At 45.4% G+C, this 15,449-nt stretch overlaps 1 protein-coding gene and 1 pseudogene across 1 annotated transcript in view; one reads left to right on the top strand and one right to left on the bottom strand.

The window, feature by feature from the left end:
• Positions 1 to 15,449, top strand: part of LOC107983708 (zinc finger protein 665-like) — a 97,584-nt gene that overhangs the window by 13,333 nt on the left and 68,802 nt on the right. The window lies entirely within an intron of this gene.
• On the bottom strand, positions 1,061 to 11,981 carry LOC100562124 (zinc finger protein ZFP2-like; annotated as a pseudogene).

Below are 15,449 nucleotides of genomic sequence, written 5' to 3'. Positions count from 1 at the left end.
GTCATCTGTACGCAGAGGTCTTCCTTGTCAGTCGCAAGGCCAAACAGGGCACAGGGTCACAGCCTGTGTTGGATGGGTTACCTGTCCAAACGTCTCTCCCCTTATGAACCATCTCGGAGTCTAAGACCGTCTGGAGAGGCCCTGCTCTCAATCCCGCCCTCTTCGCTGGCATGATTGGCAGGGATGAGAGACAGGGCCTTCCTTCTCGGTAGTGGAAAGGATGGGAAGAGAAGAGAAAAAGGAAGGAAGGGCAAGAGAAAAGAAGACAAAGGAAGGGAAGGAAGGAAGGGGAAGAGAAAATAAGGCAAAGGGAAATATGGGAAGAGAAAAAGGAAGGAAGGGGAAGAGAAAAGAAGACAAAGGAAGGGAAGGAAGGAAGGGGAAGAGAAAATAAGGCAAAGGAAAATATGGGAAGAGAAGAGAAAAAGGAAGGGAGGACAAGAGAAAAGAAGACAAAGGAAGGGAAGGGAAGGAAGGAAGGGGAAGAGAAAATAAGGCAAAGGAAAATATGGGAAGAGAAGAGAAAAAGGAAGGAAGGGCAAGAGAAAAGAAGACAAAGGAAGGGAAGGAAGGAAGAGGAAGAGAAAATAAGGCAAAGGAAAATATGGGAAGAGAAGAGAAAAAGGAAGGAAAGGCAAGAGAAAAGAAGACAATGGAAGGGAAGGGAAGGAAGGGGAAGAGAAAATAAGGCAAAGGAAAATATGGGAAGAGAAGAGAAAAAGGAAGGAAGGGCAAGAGAAAAGAAGACGAAGGGAAGGAAGGAAGGGGAAGAGAAAATAAGGCAAAGGAAAATATGGGAAGAGAAGAAAAAAGGAAGGAAGGGCAAGAGAAAAGAAGACAAGGGAAGGGAAAGGAAGGAAGGAAGGGGAAGAGAAAATAAGGCAAAGGAATATATGGGAAGAGAAGAGCAAAAGGAAGGAAGGGCAAGAGAAAAGAAGACAAAGGAAGGGAAGGAAAAGCAAGGAAAGAAGGAAGGAAGGGCAAGGGAAAAGAGGGCAAAGGGATGGAAGGGAAGAGAAAAAGGGAAGTAAAGAATGGCAAGAGAAAATAATGATGATGATGATGATGATGATGATGAATCTTTATTTATATCCTGCTTTTCTCCCTCACTGGACCCAAAGAGGCTTACGACATATTAAACTCACATAAACAACAATCAGAGTACATCAATAATATAATATAATAGGATAAACAGATTAATAAAAACAATTATAGTTTGCATTCAAGTTCATAAGGCATAAAATGAAACATATATTGTACTCTACTCCAGTCCATAACATATGATGGGCAAAGGAAGGGAAGGCAAGCGAAGAGCAAGAAAAAGCAAGGAAAGAAGGCAAGAGAAAAGAAGGCAAAGGAAGGGAAGAGGAGAGAAGAGATAAAGGAAGGAAGGGCAAGAGAAAAGAAGGAAAAGGAAGGGAAGTGAAGGGAAGAAAAAAGGAAGGAAGGGCAAGAGAAAAGGCAAAGGGGAGAAAAGGGAGGGAAGAGAAAAAGGATGGAAGAGGAAGAGAAAAGGCAGCAAAGGGCAGGATGGGAAGAGAAAAAGGAAGGAATGAAGGGCAAGAGAAAAGAAGGCAAAGGAAGGGACAAGAAGACAAGGATAGAAGGAAAGAAGGAAGAAAAGGGAAGGAAGGGCAAGAGAAAAGAAATCAAAGGAAGGGAAGGTTAGAAGGCAGACCGTATTTTACTCTCTGAATGTCAGGATGCAAAAAGATCAGCATTCTCCAAGCTGTTCTTTTCACACCTGACTACAACAAATCGGATAAAGAAGACCATTTGGCTGGGAAGGCTGGTTTATGACAGGGTCTGGTCTTCAAACGTGGGAAAGGACAAAAGGAAAGGGAGGTGTGAATGGAGAAGAAGAGACGTGAAGGGAGGAGGGAAGCAACCACCCAATATACTGAGGGGAAAGAGCGGAAGACGGGCAGTAGAAGCTTTGCGGCCATTTTGGCAAGGCGGATTCAATAAAGTTTTCCATAGCTACAAGCTGTGTGAGCCTATCTTTGTCTCCTACACCTTCCAGGAACTGACACTGAAGCAGTGGTCCTCAACCTGTGGGTCCCCGGGTGTTTTGGCCTACAACTCCCAGAAATCCCAGCCAGTTTACCAGCTGTTAGGATTTAGGGGAGTTGAAGGCCAAAACATCTAGGGACCCACAGGTTGAGAACCACTGCTCTGAGGGATTGTCACACAGAGCTTGCTTTCTGCTGCTCCAGAGAACAGACCTCCAACTTACAGGTTCAAATGACAAGAACGGGGACTCCACCAAATCTGACGCAGAACTTCTCAAAGTTTGAAATCAGACATTTACCCACAATGGCTGTTTTTTAGCCGGTATGTGTTCTCTGGTGCTGGTTAAGGGCTGAACTCTGAGTAAAACATTTTTCACATTCATGGCATTTATATGGCTTCTCTCCTGTGTGGCTTCTTTTGTGCCTCGCCAAGTGTGAACTGACAGCAAAACATTTCCCACACTCCTGGCATAGATATGGCTTCTCTCCTGTGTGGAGTCTTTTGTGGCTCACCAAGTGTGAACTGAAAGCAAAACATTTCCCACACTCCTGGCATTGGTATGGCTTCTCTCCTGTGTGGAGTCTTTTGTGCCTCACCAAGGTTGAACTGCAAGTAAAACATGTCCCTCACTCCTGGCATTGGTATGGCTTCTCTCCTGTGTGGACTCTTTTGTGCCTCACCAAGGCTGAACTTTCAGCAAAACATTTCCCACACTCCTGGCATTTGTATGGCTTCTCTCCTGTATGGAGTCTTTTGTGCTTCAACAAGTCTGAACGGGAAGCAGAACATTTCCCACACTCCTCACATTTGTATGGCTTCTCCCTGGTGTGGACTCTTTTGTGGCTCACCAAGGCTGAACTTTCAGCAAAACATTTCCCACACTCCTGGCATTGGTATGGCTTCTCTCCTGTGTGGAGTCTTTTGTGGCTCACCAAGGTTGAACTGCAAGTAAAACATTTCCCACACTCTTGGCACTGGTATGGCTTCTCTCCTGTGTGGAGTCTTTTGTGGCTCACCAAGGTTGAACTGCAAGTAAAACATTTCCCACACTCCTGGCATTGGTATGGCTTCTCTCCTGTGTGGAGTCTTTTGTGCTTCAACAAGTCTGAATGGGAAGCAGAACATTTCCCACACTCCTCACATTTGTATGGCTTCTCCCTGGTGTGGACTCTTTTGTGGCTCAACAAGGCTGAACTTTCAGCAAAACATTTCCCACACTCCTGACATTGGTGTGGCTTCTCTCCTGTGTGGAGTCTTTTGAGCCTCACCAAGGCTGAACTGGAAGCAAAACACTTCCCACACTCTTGGCATCTGTATTGTTCCTGACCTGTGTGAAATTTCTTGTGTTTCACCACACATTTTGCAGATACTTTCCCTTTAAGATGGCTTTTCCCAACATCAAGTGTCTTGTGAAGGACAAGTGCCACATTTTGGGTAAAACATTGCCCACATACAATGCATTTGTTGGGCCTTTCTCTGGCAGAACCTCCATCTTCTCTGTGGGCTTGCTGGTGTCGATGAAGGCACCCGTTGTGTCCCAAATGCTTCCTGTATTTGGTGCATACATGGCTCTTCTCCCCGTTATCTACTGTGAAGAAGAAGAACATAAAAAATCATTCCTCAGTGTGCGTCATAAAGACTCAAAGGAAGTGGGATAAGGAGTGGATTGAAATGATCCTTAAGACAACATAAACATGGAGGAAAAGAAGATATGCCTGTTGTCCTTTCCCCTCCCCTTGTTCAGTGAAGATGGACCCTGGTTGTCTGCCTGGAGCCTCTAAGAGAGAGATGAGTAACATACGCTCCAGAGGCTCCCTGTTGCTCAGCCCAGCCCGGTTGTTTATTCCGTCTCCTTCTCTCTGGGGAATGGATGCCTTTTCCCTTCACATCCAAATGCTTGCCTTTTTCTCTAGCTTTAGACTTTACCAACTACCACCCATTTCACCATCCTTCCCTCCCTTTTATTTCTCTCCCCCAATCCCAGTTCTCTTTTCCCATGCTCCCTTAAGGTTGGATTTTTCTGCTCCAACGTAGAAGATCCCATACCTAATTTCAGAGTACAACAGTAGAGTCTCACTTATCCAACATAAACTGGCCGGCAGAACGTTGGCTAAGCAAAAATGTTGGATAATAAGGCGGAATTAAGGGAAAGCCTATTAAATATCAAATTACATTATGATTTTACAAATTAAGCACCATAACATCATGTTTTACAACAAGTTGACAGATAAAGCAGTTCAATACACGGTAACATGATGGAGAAATCACTGTATTTACGAATTTAGCACCAAACATCGCAATGTATTGAAAGCATTGACTACAAACAATACTACTAAAAACTTGACTATAAATATAGAATTGCATAAAACAACACTGTCGGATGTTAAATCCATAAAAAGTTCAGTCTTGTGAAGATTTTTTAAAATCTGTGACCCTTGCCTGCTTTTCCAACGATTGCCATTTCTCCGCTGCCAAGTCTCGCCATCTTTGCGGCATCCTTATGTCCATCCCCGGAGCTTCTTCTTGTTGCTTGATGTGTGTCATTGCGGTTTCTAGAGCCCAAACCCTATCCTTGTGTTAGATCCTGAGAGGCCTAACAACTTATTCCATTTCTTCTATCCTTGCCGAGAATAGCTTCCTGCAATAGTTCCTTTTGAGTTCTTCCAAAACGCCCTGATCCATCGGTTGGCATATGACGGTTACATTCGGTGGCAGAAACATCGCCTTCATGTCCCCCTCTTGAAGCTCCTCTGCATCAGGGGGTGTCGGGGCATTGTCTAGCAACAAAACCACTTTCCTGGGCAGGTCATTTTCTTTTAAAAATTTATCCATGGAAGGAACAAATTCCTTAGGGCTGGGCTGTAGCACAGCTGGTAAATCACCAGCAGTAATAAGATCTACCAACCGAAAGGTGGCCAGTTCGAAGCCCGGTTGGGGGTGAGCGCTCGACCTCAAGCCCAGCTCACTGTTTACCTAAGCAGTTCGAAAACAGTCTATGAGCTGTAAGTAGAGAAATTAGGTACCATACATTGCGGGGGAGGTATTTTGCGACATCATAAACATCAAGACCAGAAATGTGGTGACGAAGAGGAAGTTGGAAGGAGGAAGTTCTGATGGCTCTTCGTCATAGAGAATGAAGCAACAGCACTCCCTGTGACTGAATCTGAGCGCAACATCAGCCTCCAAGGCACCAAAAAACTGGACTTCAAGACTACCTACCTCCTTCTGTTTGTCTTATTCTGTTCTGTCCAAACGGTATTGAATGTTTGCCGTGTATGTGTATTGGTGATCTGCCCTCAGTCCCCTTGGGGAGATAGAGCGGAATATAAATAACGTGTAATAATAATAATAATAATAATAATAATAATAATAATAATAATAATAATAATAATAGCCCTGGCAGAATATGTAAAGCAAAGTGAAGAACCTGCTTTGATTGAAGTCAAAAATCAGAAACTCCTCAAAGCACAGCAGACAAAAAACCAGTACAAGAAAACCACACTACAAACTAGAGCTGACAACTGGCACAACAAAACATTGCATGGAAAGTTCCTTGACAAAATTGAAGGAAAAGCTGATAAGGAGAAGACCTGGCTCTGGCTCACGAATGGGACCCTGAAGAAGGAGACAGAAGGCCTGATCCTTGCAGCCCAGGAGCAAGACATCAGGACAAATGCAATTAAGGCCAAGATCGAAAAATCAGCTGATGACCCAAAATGCAGACTGTGCAAGGAAACCGATGAAACCATTGATCATATCCTCAGCTGCTGTAAAAAAATTGCACAGACAGACTACAAACAGAGGCACAACTATGTGGCCCAAATGATTCATTGGAACTTATGCCTCAAGTACCACCTGCCAGCAGCAAAGAACTGGTGGGATCACAAACCTGCAAAAGTATTGGAAAATGAGCACGCAAAGATACTGTGGGACTTCCGAATCCAGACTGACAAAGTTCTGGAACACAACACACCAGACATCACAGTTGTGGAAAAGAACAAGGTTTGGATCATTGATGTTGCCATCCCAGGTGACAGTCGCATTGACGAAAAACAACAGGAAAAACTCAGCCGCTATCAGTACCTCAAGATTGAACTTCAAAGACTCTGGCAGAAACCAGTGCAGGTGGTCCCGGTGGTGATGGGCACACTGGGTGCCGTGCCAAAAGATCTCAGCCGGCATTTGGAAACAATAGACATTGACAAAATTACGATCTGCCAACTGCAAAAGGCCACCTTACTGGGATCTGCACGCATCATCCGAAAATACATCACACAGTCCTAGACACTTGGGAAGTGTTCGACTTGTGATTTTGTGAAACGAAACCCAGCATATCTATCTTGTTTGCTGTGTCATACAACGTCGTTGTGTCAATAATAATAATAGTTTTTGAACATTTCACTGGTCATCAACAAACTTTTTTGATTGTAGTTTTTTACAGGAAGAGCAATTTTTGAAACTGTTTTAAAGGCTCTTGGATTTTTGGGCTTCCCAATCATTGCAAGGTCCATTTTGTGGTTTGCTGTAGCACTGCTGCATGCTAACATTGTCAGCCTTTCTTTGCTGTGCTTTTAGCCTGGGGCTGCTGCTTCAGTTCTGGCTGCAAGACTCCTGCTCGGTAAAATTTTGCAATTGAGGCCAGTCTCGTCACAATTAAACATCTGATCACCCGTTAGGCTTTCAGTTTCAACAAAGTCTTGAATTTTTTTCCCCTTGAATTTCTTTCTTGAATGCCTCTATTTCTTGAAAATTTGATGACAGCTTCTCACCACAAACACTTAACTGATGGATTCCATAACGTTTCTTCCACCTGTCGAGCCAATGCTTGCTGTAAAATCTGGTTCCCCTTCATTAAATTCTTTTCAAAAACACAATACCTTTTGCTGTAAAATAGGCCCTGAAATACACACACCTTTGCCTCTCAGCTGCGTAAACCAAACATACAAAGCTTCAATAACTTTTTCATAGTCACATTTTTCATTGTTTTCCTCTCTTTCAGCACACCATCAGTAACTTTGGAGAACACCATTTTTCTATCTGCAATCGATTCCATTTCCATTCTCCTACTGCTACCCATTCGACACCATAGTTGTTGGCTACCTTCTGCCTTGTCTCTCCTTTGTCCAGGTTTCTGCTCCATGGATCCAACGACCTTCTTTCTCTTCGTCGCCATACTCACGCAGAAGAAAGCACATGCACAGATCAGTGGCCCTCCTGGCAGGTGTCTGGTGCACAGAGAGACCCACTGTATGTTGCTGCCGAGAGACAGCCGTGGATCCCGGTGGGAGACAGACTGCGCCGGATGATACAGATACACTTCTCCCATCAACTGCCAAATGGGACTCTTACACTTTATGGAAGTTGGCCGTAAATATGAGTTCCAAAGGGATAGATTTGCCTGACAAAGCTGTGAACGTGCAAAACCGTGACAGTAAAGAAAAGGTGGAGAACAATGATGAAGGCAGAAAAGGGAACAAAAAAGGGATGTCTGTAGGACTCGGCCAGATAGAGTGGCATCCACGTAACATCCCACGTGAGAGAGAAGAGACAGCCTGCACACCATCCCAGTTTGGGAGGAAGGACAAGACTGGACCAGAGGTAAGAGCTGCTGATCCATCTGTTGTGATTCAACCCCACGCTGCTCAAGTCTGCAGTCCCCAATGAGAAACAGGGAGCTAGTTTCAGAACAGGCTGGGGGAATCCCTCCCCCTTGTCTCCTGATTGACAGTTGGGATGTATCTATTTGTTCTCTTCTTTCTCTTTCTTTCTCTCATTTCTTTTTCTCATTCTGATTGGTTTTGTAGAATGGTGCAAGATTTCTGACTTTTATATCCCAGTGTGTGCTGTGTGCATTGAGACCTCTCTCTGCTTGTGTCTCAGGAGAGATGTAGGGCTTGGAGCTTTTCCCTCCCTTTTAAACCCGAGAAGAGATGGAAACAGAGAGTAGCTCAGACCCAGTCATTGACTATTAAGAAATGTAGTTAGTGTTTTTTGTAAACACTGGGCTGTATGGCCATGTTTTCTGGGCTGTATGGCCATGTTTCAGAAGTATTCTCTCCTGATGTTTGCCTGCATCTATGGCAGGCATCCTCAGAGGTTGTCAGGTATATGGGAAAAACAGATCTATACACCTCACTAGCCTAGTTTCCAGTATACCTCACACCTCTCAGGATGCCTGCCATAGATGTGGGCAAAACGTTAGGAGAGAGGGGGAACCAGGAAGACAGTTCCATCTTGTCTACTGTGCCATCAGTTGGAGACCCCTCCCCACATCACCAACAGATGCTCTGGAGCCCTCCTACCAGTAACATGCTATGCTAATAATATAATATTTATTACATATATATAGTGTACATAATGTACAATATAAAATACAGTAATATATAATATATTTGAGAGAGGGGGAATATGCTTTGACTCGTTATGGTAATCTTCCCACTTGAGTCTGAATTGGCACTAATGTTATATTATTATTATTGTTGTTGTTGTTGTTGTTACTCTTATGTCACATATTTCTAACATAAGCCCTGCCATGTGGACCCTCAGTGACTGTGACTATTTAGGCTAATACTGCCTTTTGAAACAGAAATCCCCATCAGTGAGGGAGCCTTACCAAGAGAGTCCACAATCCCATTCATCTCCTCCATGACCTGCTTGTGCAAGGCTTTCTGGTCCGGATTCAGGAGAACCCACTCCTCCAGGGAGAAATCCACAGCCACGTCCTCAAAGGCGATTGGGCCCTGGCGGAAGAAGAAAAGATTCCCTTCTCACATGGGAGCGATCAAGAAAAAGAATAACAAGAAATTCTTTAAAGTAGATTTACATTCCTGTTGGTTGTTTGAAAGGGAAAGGGCCAAGGCCTCCATGCCACAGTTGTAAGCTTTCTAGAGATGACGGGTTGGTCAGTCAGAACCATTTCTCAATTGATACGTAGAATCAGAAATGGAATCTGAGCATGTTCCAGCCTTTATTGTGGTGCCCAGAACTGGACACAGTGTTGTTCCAGGTGAGGTCTCCCCAAAGCAGAAAGAAGGACACAATATTCCTTAGGATGGAGCCCAAAATCCCATAGTCCTTTCAGCTGCTGCATCACATTGTTGGCTCATGTTCCACTTGTAGTCCTCTAACACTCCAAGATCCCATCATATGAATGCCTGTCAAGCCAGGTGTCGCCCATCCTGTTCCTGTGCATGGCATTTTTCTCCTGCCTAAGTGTACAACTCTACATATATTTTTGTTGACATTAAGTGGGTTAGTTTTGGCCCAGCTCTCTAACATGTTCAGGCCATTTTGAATTCTGATCCTATCTTCTAGACTGTCAGCTATACCTGCTAATTTGGTGTCATCTCAAAATATGATACGCATGTTGAGCAGTACTGGGCCCAGGACAGAGCCCTGCGGCACTCCACCCCTTGTCGCTCAAACCATTACAAATCCACCGAACAAGAGTATTATCCAGCCCACTTTTTACTAGTTGTTTGTGAAACCATGGGAGGCCTTTCCAGAGGTCTTACTGAAAGAAAGATGTGCTACACCCACTGCATTTCCTTCACCTACCAAGCTTGGAACTCTATTGAAAAACACATTAGTCTGGCATAACTTGTTTTGGAGAAACCCAACTTGACCTTCAGTGATTACAGCATTTTTTCTAAGTGATTCCAGACGGCCTTTTTCACGATCTGCTCCAACATCTTCCCTGTTATTTAGGTCAAGATAACTGGATGGTCATGCTTAGGGGACCTCTTTTTGGTCCATTCTTGTAGATAGAGACAACCTTTGCCTCCTCTAGCCTGCTGGGACTTCTCCTGTTTCCAAACATGAACAAAGAGGATTGACAGTGGTTCTGGGATTACTACTCTTAGTTCAATTCTCTTGGGTGTAGTTCACCTGGCCCTGGAGACTTGAATTCATTGAGAGTGGCCAGATATTCCTGGACTCCTTCTTTACCTATTTGGGGTTGCATTTCCCCAGTTGCTCCATCTTGCTCAGGAAGAATACCCATTTCCTTTTGGGAGAAGACTGAGGCCATGTTCTACCTCTTTCCTATCCCCGGTTAGCATTCCACCACCTTCTCCAGGCACAGACCCTACTGTTGCCTCATTTTTTCTTCTGACCACAATTTCTGATTTAGATTGTTAGACCTCTTCCCTACTTAAGCTGGTTAGTTGTTCAAATTCTTTGGTGACCCCCCCCCCCCCCCCTTTCCATTTCTTGTACATGTCACCTTTTCAATCTTAGCTCCTTTGAAAGTTCTTTGAACATCCATTCTGGTTTCTTTACTTTTCTCTTCATTTTTTCCCTCCTTGTTGGTGCTGTTTGCAATTGTACCTTCAGTATTTCTCTTCTAAGGAAACACATTCAATCTTGTCTGTTTAAACAGATATTTTCTGATTAAGCCTGGAACCAAAGGCACCCCGGCAGGCCCAGTCCTCCTCTCCCAGGAATCCTTCTGCTTACCTGACTCAGTCCCACTCCATCGCAAAGGGGGAGAAACGGCTGAGGATTCGGCCACAGCATCATTCCAGACCCTGGAGAGAGAGCAAGGGGTGGAAAGCTGGTCACATAAACAGGCCTCAGAGGTGACCATTGCAGTCCTATAAAGAGACCGATGAGGAAACGGCCCTAAGAACACAGGCGCATTCAACAGCCCAAGAAGATGTATAATGTGAGGGTTTAGGACTTTATCTCACAAGCAGTGCTGTGAGGATGTTTGAGTAGCACTGGGCTTGGTGTTTCAATTGACTAAAGTGATTCTTTGCTGTCTGTTTGTCTTCCAGCTCAGTTTCAGGGCTCAGCTCAGCTTAGGGTCCCACCTGGGAAGACACTGAAGGGCTGCATTTTCAGTCCTATTGCAAGAAAGAAAACTGCAAATCAAACTGAAATCACACTGTTAGCAACCCAATGCCTACATATAACAACAACAACAAGTCCAACAATAATTTTATTTATTTATCATCCCCCTGAAGCAGAAACCCACAAAACTCCCAGAAGAGTCCCTTCTCACCCTGCAAGGCGGCAGCCCCGTCTCCTTCCCGCTTCAGCTCCTTCTGCCCGAGACTCTGGGTGGTGTCTGGTGGAGATTCCTCTGGTGCAGGGACTTCCATGGAGTTATTATTATGGGCCTGGAAGAGCACAGAGCATTCCAGAAGGAGTTTGGGAAATGTTCAGAAACATCACAGACCTATAGACCTTTTTTGGAAAGAATAACTCTGAGATGGCAACCTAGTTTGGAACCAATGCCCCCCTCCCCCTCCCATCATTGTCTATGTTCTATCTTGAGCAGAGCATCAACCAAGCTGACGGTAGAGATGGAGGGGCAGAGCAGGTGGGGAGAGAGGCCGAGGGAGCAGGGCCTTGCTTATCCCCCACATCGGTCCCATCTTGGAAGAAAGGCAGGATGTCGTTTAACCTGTCCATCAGTCCCCAGGTTAGTGAAACCCAGAGGGAATGCTCTCACCTGTCCTTCCTGCTCCTTGTCCTCGGCCCGACTCAGGAGGAAGCCTTCCGCCAGGGCCACCGCCTGGGAACAGGTCTCTGCCCCACACTCTCGGACCCAGCTCCCCATCTCTGGGGGCAGGATGCTCAGGAACTGCTCCAGGGTCACCAGGTCCAGCACCTCGGCCTTGGTGTGCTGCTCTGGCTTCAGCCACTGGCGGCACAGATCGTGGAGACGACTGCAAACCCCTCTGGGTCCTTCACCCTCTTGGTAGGAGGACTGCCTGAAGCGCTGGCGCTGTGTGTCCGAGCTGTCAAGGTCCACACTCAGGGACTCATGTCTGGTTCTTTCCCAGGATTCCCCACTGCCCCCAGGTCCTGCTTCAGGCCCACGTGAGTTGGGTCTCTCCATGTTGGAACCACTCTGGTGAAGAACCTAACCGTACCCAAGATACTTTTCCTTCCTCTTCTTTCTTTCAAGGGAAAGAAATCCCTCCACAGGCTCTACACCGAGATTCTCAGCCCAAAATCCCGTTTCCTCTGTGAAAGAAAGGCAGAAAGGTTGTGGGACCAGGCTTTTGAGCAATAGTAGCAGCAGAAATGGCAACTATATGATCCAAGGTATAATGACAGACCCGGTTTGTACTTGAAATGCACCTTGAATGTTTATTTAAATGTATATTTATGAAGGTCTGAATGTAACTTAATTTAAATGGAATTTTGAAATGTGACTGTAATTATTTGATATATGTGTTTTATACTGTAAGCCACCCTGAGTCCCCTTGATGGGTGAGAAGGGCAGGGTAGAAATGTTGTAATATTGTAATTTTGTTCGTTTGTAATAAATAAACATAAAGAAGACTCAACAATGACATGGTTTCATTATAACTGACTCCAACAGAGACTCCGTCTAGACAACAAAATGGGTAGACAAGAATCGGAGAATCAGCAGAACCAACTGCTACAGACAAAAAAACAAGCCAACTGGGAAGCTGCATCAATTTCTTCTGAAAGATTTTACAATTGATGGAGAAATAAAAGAACCTATGAGTCAGTGGGTGAAAAGTCTAGGCTGGGCAATAAGTCCATGAGAATGGGAAGAGCTCTGGTAAAAATGACTAAAATTTACAAGGAGTCAAACAATTAAATAAAATTTCTACAAAATGATACATAGATGGTACATAACTCCAGAAAAACTCTCAAATACACACACACACACAGAGATATATGATATGTTGGGACTTGTCCAAAAGCTAACGAATTCTGAATAAAAATCCACAGAGGAAACTATTCTAGAGTACAAAATCCCATTAAGACCAGAACTTTTTCTACTGGGAAACATCAAGAAAGACTCTTTCTTTATATGACAACAGAAGCAAGAACTGAATACGCAAAACTATAGAAACAACAAGACATGCCAACACCAGAAAACTGGATGACAAAAGGTTTCGAAATGGCCAAAAAGGACAAACTAACTTCAGCTGCACAACAAACAAATACACAGAGACTTCCAAGAAGAATGGAAGCCCTTCATTGAATTCACAAAGAAGCAAAGGGGCCGGGCTGTGGCACAGCTGGCTAGTAACCAGCTGCTATAAATCACTACTGACCGAGAGGCCATGAGTCCGAAGCCCGGGTCGGGTTAAGCCTCCGACCATAAAAAAAAAAAAAGCCCCAGCTTCCTGTTGACCTAGCAGCCCCGAAAGACAGTTGCATCTGTCAAGTAGGGAAAATTTAGGTACGCTTTATGCGGGAGGCTAATTTAACTAATCTACAACACCATAAAACTGCTCACGAGGAAAAGAAGAGGAAGAACAGCCACCAATGGACGGTGAAGCAACAGCTCCCCCTGTGGCCGGAAATCGTGAAGCTGGAAAGATGTTAAAAAATGCCTCTGTGTCTGTCTAAAACTGAATGTTGTTTGTCTGTTGGCATTGAATGTTTGCCATATATGTGTTCATTGTAATCCGCCCTGAGTCCCCTTCGGGGTGAGAAAGAAGGGCGGAATATAAATACTGTAAATAAAGGAAGATGACCACGGCAGGATCTGTTGAGTAAAATATTATTAATAGTATACAGTTACATTTTGTACTATTTCTGAACTCTTTGTTCAAGAGACTTTGAATAATTGCCCTATCAACACTCTTTGATTAGAATATAGAAGGTGGCAAGCCTCGTTAATTAGATATTTTAGAGTGACACATATATAGAAACACATATTTGTGTAGTGTTTAAAGAAGAAAAGATGAAAATGTAACATAGTGAATTCTCACCCCCACAATCCTAATTTACTAACCAATGGAACTGATATTTGGGATCCATATGGCAGTCGTGATGATGAGATGAAATGCCTGCAAAGAACTGGAAGAGGAGGCGGGAAGGAGGCCGGATCTCCTGGGAAGGCCAGAAGGTCCTGAGGAGAAGAGGGCGTTCGCTTCTGTCTCCGAGGCCCTGTGGATCTCCCCAACCCCGAGGCCATGTCTCTCATCCCGGGGCCTGGGCTGAAGAGAGGGACGTGAAGCCAAAACAAAGGCCAGGCCTCTCTCCCCCCTCCGCCCCCCCTCCCTCCCTCTTTATAATAATAATATAATAATAATTTTATTCTTATATCCCGCCCCATCTCCCCGGAGGGACTCGGGGCGGCTTACATGAGGCCATGCCCAGACACGACAGCACAAATCAGATAAAACATTAAACCGAGCAGTAAAACTTCAACATGATTAAAAACAGTCATAAAAGTCAATATACACAATAATATTAAAATCCCGATTTGGGTCAAAAGATCCAGGCCAAGGTGCAAAGCAATATCAAGTTATCAGGGAGGGATAATTATACAGCAGGTGTAATACTTAAAGTGCTGAATGAATCCTAAAAACAATCCAGAGGGTCTACTGCTTAATAGGTAAATAACATGATCCCACAAGGATCAGTCAACGAAGGCCTTCTGGAATAGCCAAGTTTTCAGGCTCTTCCTGAATGAGAGTAGGGTAGGGGCCTGCCTAATCTCCCTGGGGAGCGAGTTCCACAGCGGGGGGCCACGGCGGAGAAGGCCCTCTCCCTCGTCCCCACCAACCGCAACTGCGAAGTTGGTGGAAGCGAGAGGAGGGCCTCCCCCGACGAGCGAAGAGGTCGTGCGGGTTCATAGGGGGAAATGCGGTCTCGAAGGTAGGTGGGTCCCAAACCGTTAAGGGCTTTGTAGGTGATAACCTGCACCTTGAATTGGGCTCGGAAAATAAATGGCAGCCAGTGGAGCTCTTTAAACAGCGGCGTTGAGCGCGTCCTGTAATCTGCCCCAGTTAGAAACCTGGCTGCCGATCGTTGTACTAGTTGTAGTTTCCGAGCCGTCTTCAAAGGCAGCCCCACGTAGAGCGCATTGCAGTAATCCAGTCTAGAGGTAACTAAGGCATGGACCACCATGGTCAGATCTGACTTCTCGAGGTATGGTCGCAGCTGGCGCACAAGTTTTAGTTGTGCAAAGGCCCTCCCAGCCACGGCTGACACCTGGGCCTCAAGTGTCAGCGCAGAGTCCAGGAGGACCCCCAAGCTGCGGACCTGCGCCTTCAGGGGGAGTGCAACCCCGTCAAGCACAGGTTGCCACCCAATACCCCGATCAGACGTACGACTGACCTGGAGGACCTCTGTCTTGTCAGGATTGAGCTTCAGCTTGTTCGCCCTCATCCAGGCCAATACAGCGGCCAGACACTGGTCCAGTATCCGAGGGGCTTCCTTGGAATTAGGTGGAAAGGAGTAGTAGAGTTGGGTGTCATCCGCGTAGAGATGGCACCGCACTCCAAAACTCCGGATGACCTCACCCAGCGGTTTCATGTAGATATTAAAAAGCATGGGGGACAAAATGGAACCTTGCGGGACCCCACAGGTCAATGGCCAGGGGTCCGAGCAGGTGTCCCCCAGCTTCACCATCTGGGAACGCCCCTCTAGGAAGGACTGAAGCCACTGCAGAACAGTACCCCCAAGGCCCATCCCGGAGAGACGGCCCAGAA

Source organism: Anolis carolinensis, chromosome 2 (assembly GCF_035594765.1).
Source record: "Anolis carolinensis isolate JA03-04 chromosome 2, rAnoCar3.1.pri, whole genome shotgun sequence".
Taxonomy (NCBI): domain Eukaryota; kingdom Metazoa; phylum Chordata; class Lepidosauria; order Squamata; family Dactyloidae; genus Anolis; species Anolis carolinensis.
Note: the sequence above shows the minus strand (reverse complement) of the source record. Positions and strands in the feature narration are given on the sequence as shown.